Genomic DNA, 23,621 nt, shown 5'->3' with positions numbered 1-23,621 from the left:
CTAAGTTATAGAATTTGATGTAATTTTTTAAAATAAGAAAAGTACTAAAATCCATTTTTAATACTGACATAAGATAGTTCTCAAAGTATAATTTCTGAATCATTTGGAAAGTTGCTAAAAATGCAAATTATTGGTCACCCCAGACTTACTGAATCAGAAAACTGTGTGGGTAGCACACAGCAATATGTGTTTTCCCAAGCCTTCCAGGTGATTTTTGCAAACCACTGATTAAAAAAACAACAACAACAACACACACACACTGAAATATCCATTTATTATCTTATGATTTTTATCCATCCAGAAAAATTCAGAATCTTCATGAAGATGGCAAAAAGGAGGCCCACTACACAATGTAAAACTTGGCTGTCGTGGGGGAAAGAGTAGTGTTGTCAAGGCTGTAGTACAGAACAGTGTACTGCAGAAACATTGGAGGTAGTGTTTCTTTGTTCCAAGATGCAGTTCTAATATGATCTGGATAAAAAATGAGGCTTAGTTTTCCTGCCACTAAGGCAATGGCCTGACCACAACAGTTCTGCTACTAATTGGCTTATATTTTTGGGCTTCTAAATTATTTCCCATGGGCTTCTAAATTATTTCCCATTTAGTTCTGCAGCTAAACATACTATTTGATCTTTCAATCCTCTCATTTTGCAGATGAAATTAACATCCCAGAAATGTTGCCTAACTCACTTATGCTCATACAACTAATGATTTGAGGAGGCAACAGCATTCCAGGCTACTGACGTATCTATCTGCTCTCTCTGTCATACACATCCCTGCCATTGTTCCACAATTTGTGAGACAATCTAAAAAAAAAAAAAGATCAGGGAAAACAGAACAGTATAAGATTGGGGAGAAAAAGAAATATATGGCAGAAGGGTCTTGAATTAGCTCTGAATTTATTTCTAATTTCTTGACAGTGAAAGCAAAAGGTAAGACATGTTTAGTTTTCTACTTTTCATTCTTGAAGAGATAAAAATGTCACTTTCTTATACGAAACAAGTGATATGAAAATGAACTCTTATAAGAAACAAGTGATATTAAAATGAACTCTTCATAACATGTTAAAGATTAATTAATAGAGAAGACTATGTTGTCCTCAACAACTTCTCAACAGCAAGTTCACACTGTTTATTGTAGTATTCCTCAATGAAAGATAAAGGCTTCAATATAAAAAAAAAACTCAGAAATTAGCTAGGTATTGTGGCACAAGCCTATAGTCCCAACTACTAGGGAGGCTGAGCCCCAGAATTTGAGGCTGCAGTGAGCTAAGATCATACCACTGCATTCTAGTGTGGGTGACACAGCGGGACCCTGTCTCAAAAAGCAAAAAGCAACAAATCAATATACGTCAGGGTAAAGAATTTTTCTGTAAACCGTTTTCAAGTAAACAGTTTTTCTGATGGTCCAAGCATAAAATGTAGAGTTTCTAAAGAAAGGGATAGATTATACATGTTCCTTAAATAATCTTCTATCAATATCAGTTCTCTAAAGCAGAACAAGAAGAGTTGAATAGTAGACAGCTTGAGGTTTTACTTTCTGTAAAATTCTTCTTATTTGGTATGAATTCCACAATACCACATGCCCATTCTACTACAGAGGTTTTAAAATTAAACAACTTATCATGGAAACCTGATCAGTGGCAAAATCTTATTGATTTACAAAAGGTAAATGCTCATATAAACAGATGTACTGACTATCCAATAACAAAATAAAAGTTACTCATGTGACACTTTCTCAGAGAGGTCTTTCTCAACTATTGTAAGTAGCACTAGAATGTCCCCAAGTTCTTGACTGATAAAGCTATACTTTTAGAGAGAGTCTTGTTTTGTTGCTTAGGCTGAAGTGCATTGGCTACTCAAATTCCTAGGCTCAAGTTATCATTCTGTCTCTGCCTCTCAAGCAGCTGGGACTACAGGAGTTTACCACTGCACACAGCTTGTTTATTTTTAAACATAGCGTTAATCACTACCTAACATCATAATATATGTTCACTTATTTGTTTTGTTCTTTGTCTCTACCACTGGAATATAATATTTATGAGGACAAAGACATTTGTTTTGTTTATTACCATATCCCTGGAACCCTGGAACTATAATAAAATATAGTTTATTACTATATGCCTGGCACATAGCACTCACCAAACATATTGTGAATGAATGAGTCTGCTCATAATGAAGAGAGAGGTGGTAGAAAAGATGGTGTATAAAGTTAAAATAAATTGAGGAATTCCAGATAGCTGAAGCAATGGTTGCCGTCTAAGCCCTGTCTCCCTCCAAAAGAATATAGAACAAGGACAGAAAAATATATCTACAAAAACACAATGTCATGCCTTCAGCATAACCTGAAGACAAAAATAATGCCTAAACTTCAAAATAACTTGGTGGAGGGGGGAAGCACCATACCCCAGTGTAAAACTTCTTACACTTAAGCACCACCCCTACTCTACCATACAGCCACGTGGAGACTAATGTACAAATGTTATTTTTTTGGGACAAAGCAGAAAATGTAACTAGAGTATGTAAGATAAGAGAGGGGGGAGCACATGCCTGCCTGTAGTTCCAGCTATTTGGGAGGCTAAGCAGAGAGGATCACTTGAGCCCAAGCATTTGAATCCAACCTGGGCAACATAGTAAGACACTATCTCTTAAAAAAAGAAAGAAAGAAAGAAAATGAGAGAGGAGGAGAAGAAAACAGAATAGGCTCTCTTTGGACTGCTGTAAAAGCAATAAGTGAGGCTTAAATGATAAAAACATACAGCAAAAGGTTAAATAAAATAACAGAGGACTTAGCTATTTTTAAGTACTGACAAATTTTAATGATGGGTCAATGAATGATGTGGAGTTGATTTTAAGACAGTATTTCTGGCTGGGCATGGTGGTTCATGCCTATAATCCCAGCACTATGGGAGGATGAGGCAAGAGGATCTCTTGAGTCAAGGAGTTCAAGGCCAGCGTAGGCAACACAGCAAGATTCTGTGTTTCCAAAAAAATTTTAAACATAGTAGGGTATGGTGGCTGCATTAGTCCATTCTCATGGTGCTTTGAAGAAATACCCAAGACTGGGCAATTTATCAAGAAAAGAGGTTTAGTTGACTCATAGTTCCACATGGCTGGAAGCCTCAGGAAACTTAAAATCATGGCAGAAGATACCTCTTCATAGGGTGGCAGGAGAGAGAAGGAATGCAAGCAGGGGAAATGCCAGATGCTTATTGAACCATAAGATCTCGTGAGACTCACTCATTACCATGAGAACAGCCTGGAGAAAACCATTCCCAAGATTCAATTACCTCCACCTGGTCCTGCCCTTAACATGTAGAGATTATTACAATTCAAGGTGAGATTTGGGTGGGGACACAGAGCCAAACCATTTCGGTGGCACATGCCTGTAGTCCAAGTTATTGAAAGGCTGAAAAATTAAAACTAACCATGTTAGAAAACAAACTAGAAGATATTGATAATCCTGGATTACAATTTCTGAGGTCAGATAGTATATGGCAAAAAGGTAATTAGATTAGCAGAGAGAAGAAAGCTAAAGTATAAAAGCCTACTAAGATGAGATTCCAACAAAAAACAAGTTTATTCATCCACCAAACCCTAGAAAATTCAGAAAATGGTGGTGCCAGGTAACTAGTAGGGCTAAAAATAGGAACATAATTAAGAGCAGAACTTTCAGACCCCATTCCCACTTTATATAGCCTGACAAGAATCCTTTTCCTACCCCTCAAGATAATGGAGGAAAGGTAGGCTAGGAAAGAATTGGAAAGGCTTCAGACTCAGGAATTCCAAGCACAAAGGAAGATAGGGAAATGGGTGAAGTGCTGAACTAAGAACAGGCTGGGCTGGTTATGTGAACGTTTATATACCAAATACTCCTTCTGACTCTTCCTGATCAGTACTCAGGCTTAAGTTCACCCAAAAAGAAAATTAGAGAATCCAATTTTCCTTGGAGATATTTAATAGTCCTGGAGAAGGCACATGTAAATTACTTCCCCTGAGTAAAAGAAAAAGCTGTCTTTTACTCAGATACCCTAAGAAGGTTGAAAGGTCTTATTTTGTACACAGTTTAGTGCATCACTCTTAAATATAAAGGAACAACCAGCATTATCAGACACTTGAGAAGAGTATCCAAAAAGCTAAATTCCAATGAAAGAGAAAAAAAAATTAAAAAGAAAAAATAAGAAAAATTGGAAATCAATCCGGGAAGTCAAATTTCATTTAAAAATTTACAGAACTGATTCACAGTCTAGATTTATAGGGAACAATGTATTAACATAATGAATTAATGAAGATACCTACATCATTATTACTTATCATAAAATGTTAGAAAACCAGAGAGATCATAAATACTTCTAGAGAAAAGACAGATCACATATAAAGTCTTAGAAAAAAGAAAAAAAAAATGAACCAGACTTCTCAAAAACAATATATAAGTTTAGAATATAATAGAATTTTCTCCTTAGAATTCCACAAGGAGCCCAACTATTAATCCAGAGTAAGTAAATGGAGACCCTTTGGGACACACTGCTTCTAAAAATATTTATCTCCCTTGTATTCTTTCACAGAAAGTTAATGAAGTATATGAGCCATCAAAATAATTTGGCCCAGTGTGCTGGCTCATGCCTGTAATCCCAACATTGGAAGGCTTGAGGCCAGGAGTTCAAGACCAGCCTGGCCAACATGGCGAAATCCCATGTCTACAAAAAATAAAGAAATTAGCTGGGCGTGGTGGTGCACACCTGTAATCTCAGTTGTTTGGGAGGCTGAGGCAGGAGAACCGCTTGAGCCTGGGAGGAAGAGGTTGCAGTGAGCTGAGATCATGCCACTGTACTCCAGCTTGGGCAACAGAGTGAGACTCTGTCTCAAAAAAAAAAAGCTTTCAGAGCACATGGTTTATGATTACCTATACAAATTAAAGCTTACAGCTATTTAAAATTGTTCAAGAACACACAACCAAATGATATAAGCCAGGAGGGATCTCTAACTCAAAAAAAAAAAAAAAGGCTTAACTAAGGAAGAATATATAGAACTCTACAAAATGAGAATTTAACATAGGCCAGAGGTGAAGGGAATTTTAGGACGATGGTGAAGTGACGTCCCAGGTAAAAACTTAAGAGTAGAAAAATAAAAGCTTCAAAAGCATTTTGTCTGTTCAAAATGCTTCATTTGTTTGTTCATCTTCAAGATGAACAAACAAAAAACGCTAGTGGTAGGTTTAACTGATAACTCACACTTTATGCACAAAATAAACATGAGAAACTATTGGAAGGTATGTGTACGGAAGTCAACACAGGTATAAAGAAAACTAAGGAAATAAAAAGATGAGGGAATTCTAAACTCCAGGAGAAAGTTGTAAAACACCATAGAATATAGTTTGTCTCAGAAATTAATAATACATACATCTGTATAATATTATTTTATTTATTTATTTATTTATTTATTTATTTATTTATTTTTTTCTGAGACGGAGTTTCGCTCTTGTTACCCAGGCTGGAGTACAATGGCGCGATCTCGGCTCACCACAACCTCCGCCTCCTGGGTTCAGGCAATTCTCCTGCCTCAGCCTCCTGAGTAGCTGGGATTACAGGCATGCGCCACCATGCCCAGCTAATTTTTTTTTTGTATTTTTAGTAGAGATGGGGTTTCACCACGTTGACCGGGATGGTCTCGATCTCTTGACCTCGTGATCCACCCGCCTCAGCCTCCCAAAGTGCTGGGATTACAGGCGTGAGCCACCGCGCCTGGCTTGTATAATATTATTTATGCTGAAAATTGATTTATCAAAAACTCTATTGGAGAATTGGGGAGGAAGTGAGGACAGGATATATGTATATAAGAGAGATAAATGTTTATCTTATCATAGTAGGAAGTTGGTAAGTACATAATATGTAACCTGGATGGATTAGGTGATAAAAATATGGAGATAGATAAAAGAAGAAATAGCTAAAAGAGTTGTCAAAGTACAGGGCAGGGTATTGCTCTTTTCCAAAGTATACCCTTAAAGACAAAATCAGTAAACTATGCACATATATTATTTTAAAATACTAACTTAAAAAATTTTAAGAATTAAAATAACCATAAATAATCCTATTTCATCATTCACTATACTGAATCAAAACTTAATTTACCGTGTCTCTAAGTTTCTCTCCTATTAAATGACTGCCTTACAACAAGAATTTAAAGTACTACACATCCTATGAAGTATGCTACAAGTATATTTTCTGCATTAAATAACCAAAAACTGTCTTAGGTAAATAAAAAAGATACACATACATATGATGGCTGTTACATCATCTCACTTCTGACCTTACCAAAGGTAAAGTAAAACATTAATGGGAGGTACACATAAAATATTTGATATTTTTAACATTTCCTATGACCTTTCAAAGATCTTTAAAATGATCTATTTCTTTAACTGTCAAGTAGATACTAGCATAATAAAAATTATAATATTGAATATTTTAAAGAGCTATGTGCTAAGAATTGTCCCAAATCAATGTATTATTTTGGGAGGCTGAGGTGAGTGAATCACCTGAGCCCAGGATTGAGACCAACTTGGGCAATACAGGGAGACCTCATCTTTACACACACACACACACGTATATAAACATATACATATTGTGTGTATGTATATGTGTGTGTGTAAATATATATAACATATTATATATATATATTAGCCAGGTGTGTTGGTGCACACCTATGGTCTCAGCTGCTAGGGAGGCCTGAGGTGGTAGGATCACTTGATCCCAGGAGTTCAAGGCTGCAATGAGCTGTGATCATATCACTCACTCACTGCATTCTAGCCTGAGTGACAGACTGAGACTCTGTCTCAATAAAATAAAATAAAAGGCATTATCTTATATACTACATGATTTGGGTGTTAACCAATTTTACATTAATTAAGTTCATTTTACAGATGTAAAAATTGAGGCTGAAAGCTAACTAACAAAGGCAGAAAAAATGATGGAATGAAAAAAAATCATTATTTGGCAACTTCCATAGTAATAACTGTCTCTAGGAAGAATGGATGTCAAAACTAGTATGTGAACATGTAATGAGAAATAGGATAGTTAGGTACTCTCAGCGTATCTTCCCACAAAATATTCATTACACAAGAAAAATGGTAAGTGTATGGTAGAGAAATTTGAAAATATATTATGATCTAAGGGTAACTTAACATCACCAACAATAGGATAAAACAGGTATCATGTACCTCCTTATATAATACATGAAGGATAGGCCATATCCATAGTATTTTTTAAAAAGGCATAACCTAAATCTAATCATAAGGAAACATAAAACAAAATCAAATAAACAGCCTGTACTTTTCAAAAATATCAAAGCTATGAAAGATGAAGTCAGATATGTTAATGTCACATCAATGCTTGACCAATTATGAAAATTTGTTAGTACTTACAAATAGCTAAGTCCTCTGTTATTTAACCTTTTATTATTTATCTGTTTTGATTGGCATTCTTTATGTCTCATTGCCTTTATAACAGTCCATGAGCTTATTCTGTTTACTTCTCCTTCTCTCTCCTTTTCTTTTCCTTCCTTCCTCCCTTCCTCCCTTCCTCCCCACCCTCTCTCTCTCTCTCTCTCTCTCTCAAACTCTTGGGCTTAAGTGATCCTCCCTCCTCAGCCTCCCAAATAGCTAGGACTACCAGCAGTTTCTAGGGATATAACAACTAAATGTAATGTGTGATCTTGGATTCAACCTAAGAATAATGTAATTTTTATTTGACCATGAAGGGTATGAGTGGCATAACTGAAAAAATTTGAATAAGATCTCTAGATAATACAGCAATATTTTATCAATGTTAATTTCCTGTTTTGGTAAATATACTATGATTAAATAACAAAATGTTAATTTTTACTAATTACACCTCAAGTGTTTAGAAGTTAAAGAGGCATTGTGTTTGTAAGTTACTCCCAAATGATTCAGGAAGAGAAATTACACATACATACATATGATAGCTGTGGTAAATATTAATACATGGGAATTCATTGAACTATTTTTGCTATTTTTCTAAAAGTATACAATTAGTTCAAAGTTACAATTAAAAAACTAAAACAACTCTTGAGACTTGTCTTGCTCACATTCAAAAGGTAAAGTAGTATAATTGAGATTCATACACATTTTCCCCAACTCTACAGCCCCGTACTCCTAATCACAATAACACTACCATTTATAGTTTGTTACTGGAAAAAAGCAGCACACACACACACACATACAAATTCAAAGAATTCAAGTAAGTAAACCTACACTCCTACTTATCTACTTAGTTACCAAAGATAAGATGAAAATGAAAGGTCATTCATCAAATTATTGGTAAGACAAACCAAAATATAGTCGATTGCTATGAAGATATAACAAAATTTAGCTTGTTGTCTATTGGTTTATGTCACAAATTACTATAACTTTCTTTAAAATACAGAGTAAAAAGCCAAGAGGTCAAGCATTTTAAAGTAAATCATTCAGTGGAGAAATTTCTTTAAAGGCTAGATAAAGCAAGCATGGCAAAATGTTAGTAATTATTAAATCTCAGTAATGGATAGATACGGTTCATTACATTGCTTTCGCTACTTGAAAACTTTCATAAGCAGAGTAACACATCCCTGTAGCCCTGGCTGCTTGAGAGGATGAGGCAGGAGGATTGCTAGGGTCTAAATAATCAGGTTCAGCCTGGGCAACATAGTGAGATCCCGTCTCAAAATAAAGTAAAATAAAATATAATAAATTTTAAGGAAATAGAATGTACCAAGTGAAAACATTTTATTCACTAAACAAACACTCAATGAGTATCTTCCATCTATAAGGTACTGTGAAAAAAGGCACTGAATAGCTTATGTGGCAGTGTTTTTTTGTGTGTCCATTTTAAGCTAATCCAGTATTTAATATTTAATTAGTAAATGGTCATATATAAAAGCTAACTATTAGAACTCTATAGGGCTAGTATTTTAGGTGGCTGATCAATGCACTTCACTTTTTAAGAATAAAAAGACACATTAAACACCACAGCAAAGTACATAATTATTTCCATAAATAACGAGAAAAAATTAAAATAACCACAGATCTATGAGCACAAATCTGATCGAACACATGGTACCTAAATGTGTATGCCATTATTTCCAACCGCGGAAGCTATCTGCGAGTTACTATGGGGAAAAAAAATCAATAGAATTTTCAAACTAGAGGGGGCTTTTGTAAGCATCTTGTTCAATCTTACCAGGAACAAATTAAGACAAAGATCAACTGACTGACTTGTCCAAGGGTAAAAACAAAAACAAATATTTTGTTATCAAGCAGATATGAATGGTATTAAAGCATTTGGACTTTGGGCCACTTTCCTTTAGGAGACCTACACTGAGACATGGGTTCAAAAAGTTTTTTTCCTGTTTTTTACTAGCACTGTGGAAATACCCATCTATAACTATTAAAGCTTAAAGTAGGCTCCTAAACTCTGTTCTAAATGTGGCCACATATTTTGGGAGAATATATGCTGGATAGCGATAAAGTATCTCTGACATCCTCTAGATATACAGAATGTAACAAGATAAAGGACTGCATTTGTAACTATACTTTTCTTCTGTATAATTAAATCTGTGGTTGTTGGTAAATCCCTGGCAATATTTTGTGGGTTTAACATCATTCTACATTATCATTAATTGCATAGCACATACCATATGTTGAACCTATTCAAAGTTAGTATATAGGTATTTTTACCAAAAGACATTGATAAAAATCAGTATCTCAATTAATACATAAAGAACTTTTAATTTCCTCAAACATTTTCATCTCATTTTAAAAATCTTTTCTAAAACATTTTAAACACATGCTTATTTTCTTCCTTATTGAAATTCAGATGCCATGGATTTGGGAAGAAAGAATAAAGGGAAGGAATTTTAAAGCATATAGATTATGACTGGAACCATGATTCATTTTCAGAAATATTGGTTAAATGATCCAATGCTTTCAAACTGATGGGCTCAAACATTATTACAAATAAAACTGATATATGTTCTTTGTGATTAAAAAAAAAATCATAAAGGCTGGGCATGGTGGCTCACACTAGTAATCCCAGCACTTACGGAGGCCAAGGCAGGTGGATTGCTTGAGCTCAGGAGTCCGTGACCAGCCTGGGCAACACAGTGAAACCCCATCTCTATACTAAAATACAAAAAAAAAAAAAAAAAAAAAAAAAAGCGGGGCATGGTGGCATGCACCTATAGTTCCAGCTACTTGGGAGTCTGAGGAAGGAGAACTGCTTGAACCTGGTAAGGCAGAGGTTGCAGTGAGCCGAGATCATGCCACTGCATTCCAGCCTGGGCAACAGAGCAAGACTCCGTCTTCCCACTCCCCACAACAAACAAAACAAAACAAAACAAAACAAATCATAGAAACTATTTCACATGATTTTAAAGAATCTCTTAAGACAGCATTTCAAATCCCATTATATTATTCCTACTTACGCAAGAGTTTTTTCTTCCCCATGGACATCTAGTGATTTCAGGAAATAGATACAATAATGTGTCTTAGGTCTAAAAAAACCTGTGTATTCTCTTTTAACTGGAGAAAATAAAAATTGGTTTAATTTTGGGAGTTATCATTAAGCAATTTTGTACAGAACTTAGGTTGAGCCATACTATTCCAATTGGAATCATAAAGAAAAAAAAATCTCATCCTGCTTTGTATCTGGAGCAATAATAGCAGCACTTTCAGGACTAGGTATATGTCTGTTTCAAAGAATGCCTTAGGAAACATAATGATAGCAAACACAGAATATGGAGGGAAAATAAATTCTTAAAATCAGAATTTAATTGAAAAGTAAACATTTCAAAGACTTTTTTTCACATATGTACATACACACACAAATTGTCTAGTCCACCGTGTATACTACATGCATCTGCATCCTTGTCCAAGTCATTAAGCTATTATTTCAGCTGAGAATGTCTCTTTTCCTCACTTCTCTATGTTCTATGCAAAATGCATGACATCCCTTTATTTATCCAAATGTCCTGAATTTCTCTACATAGTATTATTTTGACACTTATATAATCTCTGACAGGTGTATTTTTATGTGTCAGGCTGACATCTCCCTTCTACATTGGAGAACTTATTATCTGATTGAAAAGAAGATGAAACATATAAGCAAATGTTCCATATGAACTTTCTTCTAATATGAAAGGCATAATTACCATGTCTGTAAAACTTCTTCACTACTCAATGGCTGTCCACTCTTGTATTCTTACTCATATTTCCTCAGCAAAGATACACGTCATAAGTAGGTATAATTTTTAGAATATTACTATGTACCTGGCTCTTTCATAAGTGCTTCAAATATATTAACTCATTTAAGCATTACTAAAATCCTAAGAAACTGGTATGTACTACTATTACCCTTTTGGATATTTGAAGGGAGTGAGGCACAGATACCTCAAATTACTTGTCCAAGATCACAAAGGTGGTAAGTGATGGGATCAGATGGAATCTGGACAATCTTAATAGAGAGCCTCTAAGATTAGCTACTCAATCTCATCACCTAAATGTTCAATACGTAGCTGTTGAATAAAGCTAAACATGAAATCCCACATAGACCAATTAAATGTCTTTAATGTTGTAAAAGTCCAGTTTTCATTAACATTTACAAATGAAGTGGAAAAAAAATTTAGATGTCTACATTTCTGACATCTAAAATTTAGAAAAGTTTTCTTTAAGAGGAGAAAAATTCTGCTATCTACATAAACATGATTTTCTGAAGAAAAAAAAACATCATGAAACCTATAAAAAGTTTATCTAGTGTGCTCATTTATTATTACCAAAATATTTTCCCTGAAGGTTTTTCAAATTTTGATTTTGAAACCAAGCCTACAGAAAAAACTGAGTACAAATGAACACTCTTATACTATTTACTTATATGTATCAATTAGAACATGTTCTGCACACACAGAATACACAAAACTACACACACACACACACACACACACACACGAAGTTCTTCCTCTCAAACCCCTGGAAAATAAGTTACAGACATTATGACCTTATTTATGATACATTCAGTATGTATCTTCTAAGACCAAGGACATTTTCCTATATAAGCACAAAAATCTGGCAGTGATGTAATATTATCTAATATATAGTCAAGGATCTAGTATTACATTTGCTTGTTAAGTCTCTTTAGTCTCCCTTAATCTGAAACAGTCTCTTTCCATTCTCTTTACTGTCTTTCTTGACAGTGGCATTTTTAAAGAGTCCAGGCCATTGTCTTGTCTTGTAGAAATATTCCACAGTCAAGAAGTGTCTGGACTTTCTTTATGATTAGATTCAGTTAACTGTCTTAGGCAAGAAAGTATACAATGTTTCATATTTCTCATTGCACGCCATTTGTACACACATTAAGTCATTATTAGTTAGGATGCTACACTGAATCACTTGGTGAGGGTGGATTACCTCTTCTTCTTAAAAGATTAAATAGAATTATTATAAGTACTGATTGGCTGAAAACATGATTTTTAGATAAGTCAAATAATATGTTGAATGTGAAAGATAATAATCAATGCAGGTTTCAATATTCTGTTTTTAAGTGTTCTAATATTTCCTCTAATTTTCTATTGGCATTTCCTTTATTTTCATTATTTAAAGACTGATATTTTGCATCTTGGGACACAGTACAATACAGTGAGGTCTTCCCCAAAAGCTCTGATGGAAAGTCAAATACAATACACTGTTTTGATAAGCAAGCTTTTTGACTTATTTGTCCTATATTTAATGTGGTATTTAAGAATAAGGTTAAAAAGATAGTGGGAAGTTTCTACAGGTTATACAATTTCAGGATGTTGAGAAAAATATCACTAAATTTGTTTTCAAGTTAAGGTGTGTTAAAAAAAAAACAGCCAAAAAATAAACTGGCAAATTCTATCACCCTCATCTCAATTTTAAAGTGCCCAGAAAAAAAATGAAATATTTCATAAAATAAACACTAAAAATTTTAAGACTATAACTCATAAAGCTTTTTCTACATAATAAAAAATTAATGTTAAGTGCTATATTTTGTGGAGTTTTCCCCTATCATTCATTCTGAGCAAGCACCAATCTACACACAATTAACAAAATTCTTAATAGCAATTATTAGCACATATAAAAATTAGGTTCCACTAACTTAGATTAATGACAATAGGATTAAGTATAAAACATATATGGCTAACCCTTTTCTAAATTTAACTACATTATTTTAAAAAAATTAATGACTTTGGAGGCTATTAATTTTTCAAAATGCTATCATAATCAGCATTTACAAGACTGCCTTATGAATACAGGGCAGCAATATGGCTCTTCCAAAACTACACGAACTAATCATGATTAGAAAACCACTCTGAATAAGGAGTTGTACATACTCAAAAAAGATCCAGTGGTAACCATTACCAAGGATACAATTTGATAACCTTGAATATAATACATAGTACACACAGATCTGGGAAACATTAATTCTTACCAAGAATAAACAGAAGTTTTGTATTCCTAAGAAACATAATAACAAATTCCCCTCATCAAGGGAACAGCATGTGCCAGCAGGATTATACTTGTTATGCCAAATTCTCACCATAATCCTGAGAGGTAATTTTATTATCTCATGTTATAGATTAAAAAAACTAAGAATCATGAACCAGTTGAATAACTACCATAAACAGCTGGTAAGTACATGCTAGACCTGGGACTGGAACTCACATTTGGATCATTATTTGGGTCAAACTCACATTATAGCCTCAGAGACCATAATCCACAACATCATTTTGCTTCTCAAGTAAATAAATTTTGACTAAAAGTACATATTCATTATAAAATTTTAAAACATCTAATAAAAGTAACACATCTTTTAAACATTAGCTCCAACACATAATCAAAATCGAAGACTGTATCTGTTGGTGTGTTTTCAGGTTCCCTATTCTGTTCCATTATTTATCATTGCACCAATGCACCAATAAAATAAAATATTATTTTAACTTTATGACTCAATATCCAGTTGTATTATTGTGTTCTCACACTGTTATAAAGAACTGCCTGAGACAGGGCAACTTCTAAAGAAAAGAGGTTTAATTGACTCACCGTTCCACATGTCTGGGGAACAGTGAGTCAATTAAATAAAGAAAAGAGGTTTAATTGGCTCATGCGTCCACAGGCCCTACAGGACACATGGCTGGGAGGTCTCCAGAAACTTATAAGCAGGAAGAAGGGAAAGCAGGCACATCTTAAATAGCTGGAGCAGAAGGAAGAGAGACAAGGGGGAGACCTTAGGAAACTTACAATCATGGCAGAAGGAGAAGCGGTACATCTTACATGGTGGCAGGCAATAAAGAAAGAGCAACTATGTAAAAGAAAACTATCAGACACTTACAATACCACCAGATCTCATGAGAACTCACTCATTATCACAAGAACAGCCTGAAGGATACTGCCCCCATGATCTAATTACCTCCCACTAGGTCTCTCCTTCAATATGTGGGGATTATGGGGATTTTACAATTCAAGATGAGATTTGGGTGGGGGGAAAAGCCTAACCATGGCACCAGTAAATTAAATTCTCCCATCTTATTTATCTTCAAGATGGTCTTGGCTATTTTTATCCTTTGAATTTCCAAAAACATGTAAAAATTAGTTTGTCAATTTACATTCATATATACCCCTATTTGTTAGGATTTTATTAAGAATTACATTGAATTTACAGACTAAAATGGACAATGTTGAGTCTTTACAATATTGAGTCTTCTAATAAATAAACATATCAAAACACATCTCCATTTACATTTTAAGTTCTCACAAATATGTTTTAAATGTTCTTGGTAGAGGCCTTGTTCATAGTTTATTAGACTAAGTTCTCGATATTGGATATAATGTCCAAAAGCAAAAACATTTTCTGGATAGTAAGGAATTTCTATCTTCAAGTGTGTAAGAATCAGTAGTCCTAATTTTACCCAATTGAAATTGTTATACTTTAAAACTTTTACCAACTGATTGGTATAAAAAGATACCTCAATGTGGATTACATTTGAATTTCTCTGATTTTTCAAGGGATTATTTATTTTTTATTTATTTTGAGACAGGGTCTCACTTGACCCAAGCTGGAGAGCAGTGGTAAGATCATACCACACTGCAACCTTGACATCCTGGGCTCAAGCAATACTCCCATCTCAGCCTCCTGAATTGCTGGGAATACAGGCATGTGCCACCATGCCTGGCTAATGCATTTCCCTAATTAATAATGAGGTAGAACAATTTTTCATTCCTTCAATGCATATGTGATTTTCTTTTAAGGTAAATTTCCTGTTGGTAACTTTTGACTATTTTTCTTGTGTGTTGTCTTTTTCATATTGATTTCTAAAATTTAAAAAATATATTATGGATATTAATTCTCTCTTGGTTATTTGTGTCATACATATCTTCTCCTACTCAGTGGCTTGCCTTTTATTCTCTTAACGGTATCTTTCGATAAACAAAGGCTTTTAATTTTAATGTGGTACAACTTATTAGTCTTTGTCTTTATGCTTTTGTGTCCTGTTCAATAAATTTTTCCACACCCCAAGATCATACAGATATTATCCAAAGTTACTTTCCAAAAGCTCTGTCATTTTAACCTTCACATTTAGATCTATAATCCACCTGAAATTGATTTTTGTGTATAGTATAAAACAGAAATTTGATTTCATTTTTTCATTATGGAAAAATAATGATCTCAGCACCATTTATTGAATAATCAACCATTTCCTTAAGGAAATGAATGAAGGGTGTGTCTCTGTTCTCTCTATCCCATTACACTGACCTACCACTAATAGCAAACTGCTATATTACAAAAATCACAGAATGTTCAGATATATGGTAGGCTACATCACACTTCTCTGTTGTCAGTCTTCAGGAGTAGCTTGATTATTCTTGCCTTTTCCATAGAAACGTATGGTAAAGTTTCACAAAAATCCTGTTTTTTGGTTGGAAAGGCATTGATTCTATGGTTCCCCATAGGGAAAACTGACATTTAAATAATATTAAAAATTTCAATTTATGAGCAGAGTATATTGGAAAGATAAGCTTTGTAATAAAAATAATTTAAAAAATTAACACTGATATGGCTTGGATTTGTATTCCCTTTGAAATCACATGTTGATTTTAATCTCAAATGTTAGAAGAGAGGCCTAGCAGGATAGATATTCCTCTCGCTGTTCTTGTCATAATGGGAGAGATATGGTTGTTTAAAAGTGTATAGCACCTCCCCCTTTTCTCTCTTCCTTCTGCTCCAGCCATTTAAGATGTGCCTGCTTCCCCTTCTTCCTGATTGTAAGCTTCCTGAGGCCTCCCCAGCCATGTGTCCTGTCGAGCCTGTGGAAACATGAGTCAATTAAACCTCTTTTCTTTATAAGGTACCCAGTTTCAGGTAGTTCTTTATAGCAGAGTGAGAACAAACTAACACGGAAAATTGGTACCAACCACTGGGGCCTGACTACAAAGATACCTCAAAATGTGGAAGTAACTTTGGAACAGGGTAATGCGCAGAGGTTGAAACAGTTTGGAGGGCTCATAAGAATTCAAGAAGATAAGATAAGTTTGTAACTTCCTAGAGACTTGTTGAATGGTTGTAACCGAAATGGTGACAGTGATATGGACAGTGAAGTCCAGACTGCGGAGGTCTCAGATGGAGATGAGGAACTTCTTGGGAACTGGAGTAAAGGTCACTCTTGTGATGCTTTAGCAAAGAGACTAGCAGCATTATACTCCTTCTCTAGGAAAATGTTGAACTTTAAACTTGAGAAGGATGATTTACGGTATCTGGCAGAAGAAATATCTAAGCAGCAAAGCATTCAAGATGTATCCTATCTGCTTCTAACAGCATATGCTTTTATGTGTGAGCAAAGAGATGATCTGAAACCGGAACTTTTATTTAAAAGGGAACCCGAATTTGGAAAGTTTGGAAAATATATAGCCTAATCATGTGGCAGAAAAGAGAAACTCATTTTCTGGGCAGGAATTTAAGTTGGCTGTAGAAATTTGCATAAGGGGAGCCAAATGTTAATAGCCAAGACAATGGGGAAAATGCCTCTAAGGTATTTTAGAGACTTTCCAGCAGCCCCTCCCATCACCAGCCCAGAGGCATAAAAGTGAAGAGTGCTTTCCCAGGCCAGGCTCAGAGACCAGTTGCTCTGTGCAACTTTGATACTGCTCCCTGTGTCCCAGCCACTCCAGCCATGGAAAATAGGGCCCCAGATACATCTCAGGCCATTGCTCCAGAAGGTACAAGCTGTAAGCCTTGGCAGCTTCTACCTCGTCTTCAGACTGTGGGTGTGCAGAGGGCGGTCTAGATTTCAGAGCTTGTATAGAAACACCTGATGTTCAGGCAGGAGTTTGCTACAGGGGTGAACCCTCATGGAGAACCTCTACTAAGGCAATGCAGAGGTGAAATGTGCGGTTGGAGCCCTTATACAGAATCCCCATTGGGGAACTGCCTAGTGGAGCTGTGAAAAAAGGGCCACTGTCCTTCAGACCCGAGAATGGTAGGTCCACTGACAGCTTGCATCATGCAAGTGGAAAAGCTACAAGCACTCAATGCCAGCCCTTGAGAGCTGACATGGGAACTAAGCCCTACAGAGCCACGGTACAGAACTGCCCAAGTCCTTGGGAGTTCTGCACCTGTAGCTCTGCAGGGCTTGGGAGTCTACTTGTTGCATCAGTATGGCCTGAATGGGAGATATGGAGTCAAATATTATTTTGGAGCTTTAAGATTTAATGACTGCACTGCTGGGTTTTGGACTCACATGGGGCCTGTAGCCCCTCTCTTCTCACTGATTTATCCCTTTGGAACAAGAGTATTTACCCAATGCTGTATCTCCATTGTATCATGGAAGTAACTAAGTTTATTTTATAGGCTCAGAGGCAGAAGAGACTTGCCTTGTCTCTGATTAGACCTCAGACTGTGGACTTTTAAGTTAATGCTGAGATGAGTTAAGATGTGGGGGCAGGGGTTTAAGAAGGAATGATTCTATTTTGCACTGTAGGAAGGACATGAGATTTGAGAGAGGGCATGGGCAGAATGATATGGTTTCGCTCTGTGTCCCCACCCAAACTGCATGGCAAATTGTAATCCTCAATGATGGAAGAAGGGCCTGGTGGGAGATGATTGGATCATGAGGGTGGATTTTTCCCTTGCTGTTCTTGTGATAGTGCATGAATTCTCAATGTGATCTGGTTGTTTAACAGTGTGTAGCACCTCTTCCTTGTCTTGCTTACTTCTGCTCCAGCCATGTAAGATGTGCCTGCTTCTCCTTCTGACATGATTGAAATTTTCCTGAAGCCTCACCAGCCACACTTCCTGTATAGCCTGAAGAACCATAAACCAATTAAAATTCTTTTCTTTATAAATTACCCAGTCTCAGGTATTCTTCATAGTAGTACAAGAAAGGACTCATACAAATACAGTATAAGACTGACATTTTTAACAATAGACTTAAAACTTGTTTAAATCACCAAAAGTAGGGCAATTTTCTTAATAGCTAAAAGTGACTAAAAACTACAGTGAATCTTCCCTAGATGTCACCACGGGTTAAGGAAAAGAAAATCTGAAATAAGGTGCTTATGGATAGCGGTAGGAAATAATACTTAGTTACCATTTGTATCATTCTGAGTTAATACCATTAATTGAACTGGTATATGTGCATCATATGGACAATTCTTCACAGTATAAAATATATGTGTAACCCCTTCCTTAATTAAACCTCATGTAAAATAGCTGGTGTAGGAAAACACTACATGCATAGATGAGAAATGAAAAGGGAACCAGAACAGAACCCGTAGGAGGACAGAAGTAAAAAATTAGCGAAGTAAATGACACATACAAGATATTTAACAGAAATATATAGTAACGGAACACACATCAATTATAAGCAAATGTATGAACAAAATTCATGATGCAATTAGTCCTATTAAGCAGAGACACTAAAGTATAGAGAAGGAAATTAAATATATTAACAGATGGTGAAACACAAACTGGCTGGGCTCAAGAGAGTGTAAAAGAAAAATATGACCATCAAAGAAATGGAGAAAGGCACTGATAAAAATACAGTAAACAAAATGGAGGTCAGGACTGTGTAAAGCAAGCAAAATGAAATAGGAACAAAAGTAATAAAATAAATTAGTGAGAAAAGGATAGAAACAAGAGGAAAAGTAAATCTAAGATAATACAAATGACATCCGTAAGTTAGAGTAACAAAGTAGTAGCACAGAAAAATAGTTCCAAATCTATTTCAGGATAATAGCAAGCATCTGAAACCAAATTTATTTTAATATTCTCTCAATAAACCACAAGAAGTACAAATAAAACAATACATGATCATGTCTTCAACATTACTAGGACAAAGTAATCAAGAAATAAATGCAATAAGAAGAAAAAAAAATCCCAGAAATAAATTACAAAGTACTTAATGCAGAATACATTAATAAAGTGAAAATCTAATAAGGTACACTGAAGAAATAAAGGCAAATAACCAAAAGAATTAAAATGAGAAAAGAAAGAAATAAAGAGAGAAAGTAGAGAAAATGGAAGACAGGCAAAGAAGATCCAACATAAAGACAGTTAGAATCCTTGAGGGAAAAAAACAACACAATGAAATTAAATATTTTAAATATAGTCTAAGAAAACTTTCCAGAAATAGAAGAAAATTTAAATCTACACAGTCAAAAGATATGCTGCTGATGTAGAAGCATGTGCAGGCATATTACCATATAAGTCAGAAACTATAGTTCCGGCTTATTATTGAATATCTGAAAAAACTGACCCCAAACCAGAAAGGTCTAAGACACATCCTGGTAAAATTATTAGATCTTAATGATGAAAAAGTATTCTCAGGCCTATAGGTAAAAAGATAAAATTACTAATAAGGGTAAGAAAATTAGGCTAGGGGCCAGGTGTGGTGGCTCATGACTATAATCCTAACACTTTGGGAGGCTAAGGTAGATCATTTGAGGCTAGGAGTTTGATACCAGCCTGGGCAACACAGTAGGATCCCTATGTCTACAAAAAAAAAATAATAATAAAACAAATTAGCCAGGCATGGTGGCACATGCCTGTAGTTCTAGCTACTCGGGAGGCTGTGGCTGGATAATTGACCCAAGGAGATCAAGGCTGTAGTGAAGTATGATCACATCACACTGTACTCCAGTCTGGGTGAGATTCTGTAGAGAAAGAAAACAAAGAAAGGAGAGAGGAAGGAAAGAAGGAAGGAAGGAAGGAAGGAGGAAGGAAGGAAGGAAGGAAGGAAGGAAGGAAGGAAGGAAGGAAGGAAGGGAGGGAGGGAAAGAAAGAAAGAAAGAAAGAGAAAGAAAGAAAGAAAGAAAGAAAGAAAGAAAGAAAGAAAGAAAGAAAGAAAGAAAGAAAGAAAAGAAAAAAAGAAAAGAAAGAAAGAAAAGAAAAGAAAGAAAAAAAAGAAAAGAAAGAAAGAAAAAGAAAATTAGGCTGCCTTAGACTTAGAGCAATACATGAAGCAAGACAATACCAGAACATTTTCTCCAAGAAATAAAGCCAAGGATTTTATATATAACCAAGCTGTCTTTGTGTAGGACAAAGTATAGAGTAATAGGAAAAAGAGAACACAGAGGATCCTGTACACATATGCCTTTCCTGAGAAATGTATTAGAAGATAAGCTCCATCCAAGCATGATTGGGAAAAAACTGAAACACAGGACTGTTGCTGGTAAACCACATTACATTTAATAAGAGAATTATAATTATAAATTAAAAGGATGGAAAGAAGATAGTTTGTAAACATTACATATTGTGACAAAGTAGACATAATACAATTTTAAAACAAAGAAGCAAGAGAGAAAAATGCAGAATAAAATCACAGTTGTATAGATAATAGGTGAGAATCAAAGCATACCATTTAAAACTGATAGGAGAGTAGAATGTTATAACCAAAAAGAGGATTAAAGCCACCATAAAAAATACACTTAAAAGAAAAGCTAATGGCTAGAAAAGAAATATAAACCTTCCTAAAATGCCAGGATAAAAAAATTTAAAAATAGCAAAGAGACTAAACCACATGGAAAAAAGTGTATACATACATATTTAGTAATTATAGAATAACATGACAGGTTTGAGGCCAAATATACCACCAGCTATTGACATGAAAGTATATTCAAATTGCCTCAGGAAGCAAAAGAAAATTATCTGCTGTATGGCACAGAGACACTAAAACAAACTGATTCAAAGTGGCTAAAAGAGAGGGGCAGGGAGAAAAGAAAAGAAAAAAGGAAAAAACAAACAACAACAACAAAAAAACGTGGCTAAAAGATACAGAGAATGATAAACCAAGCCAGTGGGAACAGTAAGAAAACAGAAGCTGCAATCCTAATATAAAGATAAGTGAGGCTGGGAACCATGGCTCACACCTGTAATCCCAGGTGTGAGGATTTTGGAGGCTGAGGTGAGCTCTTCTTGAGCCTAGGTGTTTGAGCCCAGCCTGGCAATTGGTGAAACCCCGTTTTTATAAAAAAAAATACAAAAACTAGTTGGGTATGGTGGTATGTGCTTGTGGTCCCAGCTACTCAGGAAGTTGAGGTGGGAGAATCGCTTGAGTCTAGGAGATAGAGGTTGCAGTGGGCAGAGATAGTGCCACTGCACACCAGCCTAGGAGATAAGACCCTGGCTCAAAAAAAATTTTTTTAAAAGATACACATGGAAGAACTTTCTAGAAAAAGCACGTGAAAATATAGTTGGAAAGAGCACAGCATTGACACACAGTAGTTAAGACCAAGGTATATTTGAGTGACGGCACAGGAATTTAATTTTTTTTTTTTTTTTGTAGACCAAGTCTTGCTCTGTTCCCAGGCACCATGCACCAAGCTGGAGTGCAGTGGCGTGATCTGGGTTCACTGCAACCTCCGCCTTCCGGGTTCAAGCAATTTGCCTGCCTCAGCCTCCCAAGTAGCTGGGACTACAGGTGTGCGCCACCACACCCAGTTAATTTTTACTATTCTTTAGCAGAGACAGGGTTTCACCCTGTTGGCCAGGATGGTCTCATCTCTTGACCTGGTGATCTGCCCTCCTTAGCCTCCAAAGTGCTGGGATTACAGGCGTGAGCCATTGTGCCTCCGCCGCAGGAATCCAAAATTTAAAAGAAATCTTTTTGAGAGCAATCAAAACAATCAAAGTACTTATAAGGATGGAAAATGGGGCAGAGTCATGAATTCTGGCCTCATTGATTCAATAAATGTTTATTAGATATATGCTAAATATTAAACACTAACTTCAGAATTCAACACAGAACAAATCAGACAAATCCCTTTACTACTGATAGTTGTATTCCATAAATGGAGACAGAAAGCAAACAAATAATCCAAGGAATATATACACCAGGTGACAGAAAAATAAAGCTACATGAGGAACTGAGAGTCACTAACAAAGAATGAAGAAACATATGCGTGTGCTCAGGTTCTTCAAAGTATCATTTAAAGATATGCTGGGCACTCATGTCTTTAATCCCAGCATTATGGGAGGCCATGGCAGAAGACTAATTAGGGCCAGGAGTTCAAGACTAGCCTGGGCAACAGAACAACACTCTATCTCTACAAAAAAATTTTTTTTAAATTATCTTGGTGGGATGGCACAGCACATACCCGTAGTCATTAACTCAAAATAGATTAAAAACTTAAATGTAAGACCAAAAACCATAAAAATCCTAGAAGAAAACCTAGGCAATACCATTCAGGACATAGGTATGGGCGAAGATTTCATGACTAAAACACCAAATGCAATGGCAACAAAAGCCAAAATAGACAAATGGGATCTAATTAAACTGAAAAGCTTCTGCACAGCAAAAGAAACTATCATCAGAGTGAACAGGCAACCTACAGAATGGGATAACATTTTTGCAGTCTATCTATCTGACAAAGGGCTAATATCGAGAATCCACAAAGAACTTAAACTAATTTACAGGAAAAATCAAACAACCCCAAAAACTGGGTGAAGGATATTAGCAGATACTTCTCAAAAGGAGACATTTATGCAGCCAACAAATTTTAAAAAGCTGATCATCACTGGTCATTAGAGAAATGCCAATCAAAACCACAATGAGATACCATCTCATGCCAGTTAGAATGATGATCATTAAAACATCAGGAGACAACAGATGCTGGAGACAACAGATGCTGGAGACGATGTGGAGAAACAGGAATGCTTTTACACTGTTGCTGGGAATGTAAATTAACTCAATCATTGTGAAAGACAGTGTGGCAATTCCTCAAGGATCTAGAACCAGAAATACCATTTGACCCAGCAATCCCATTACTGGGTATATACCCAAAGGATTATAAATCATTCTATTATAAAGATACATGCACACATATGTTTACTGCGGCACTGTTCACAATAGCAAAGACTTGGAACCAACCCAAATGTCCATCAATGATAGACTGGATAAAGAAAATGTGGCACATATATACCACGGAATACTATACAGCCATAAAAAAGCGTGAGTTTATGTCATTTGCAGGGACATGGATGAAGCTGGAAACCATCATTCTCAGCAAACTCACACAAGAACAGAAAACCAAACACTGCATGTTCTCACTCCTAAGTGGGAGCTGAA

At 35.5% G+C, this 23,621-nt stretch overlaps 1 protein-coding gene across 7 annotated transcripts in view; it reads right to left on the bottom strand.

The window, feature by feature from the left end:
- ADK (adenosine kinase) overlaps positions 1 to 23,621 on the bottom strand; it is a 582,906-nt gene that overhangs the window by 224,643 nt on the left and 334,642 nt on the right. The gene's annotated exons all lie outside the window — the stretch shown is intronic.

The sequence above is a fragment of the Saimiri boliviensis genome, chromosome 12 (assembly GCF_048565385.1).
Source record: "Saimiri boliviensis isolate mSaiBol1 chromosome 12, mSaiBol1.pri, whole genome shotgun sequence".
NCBI lineage: Eukaryota > Metazoa > Chordata > Mammalia > Primates > Cebidae > Saimiri > Saimiri boliviensis.
The sequence above is the reverse complement of the archived record's forward strand: the minus strand, read 5'-3'. Positions and strand labels throughout refer to the sequence as shown.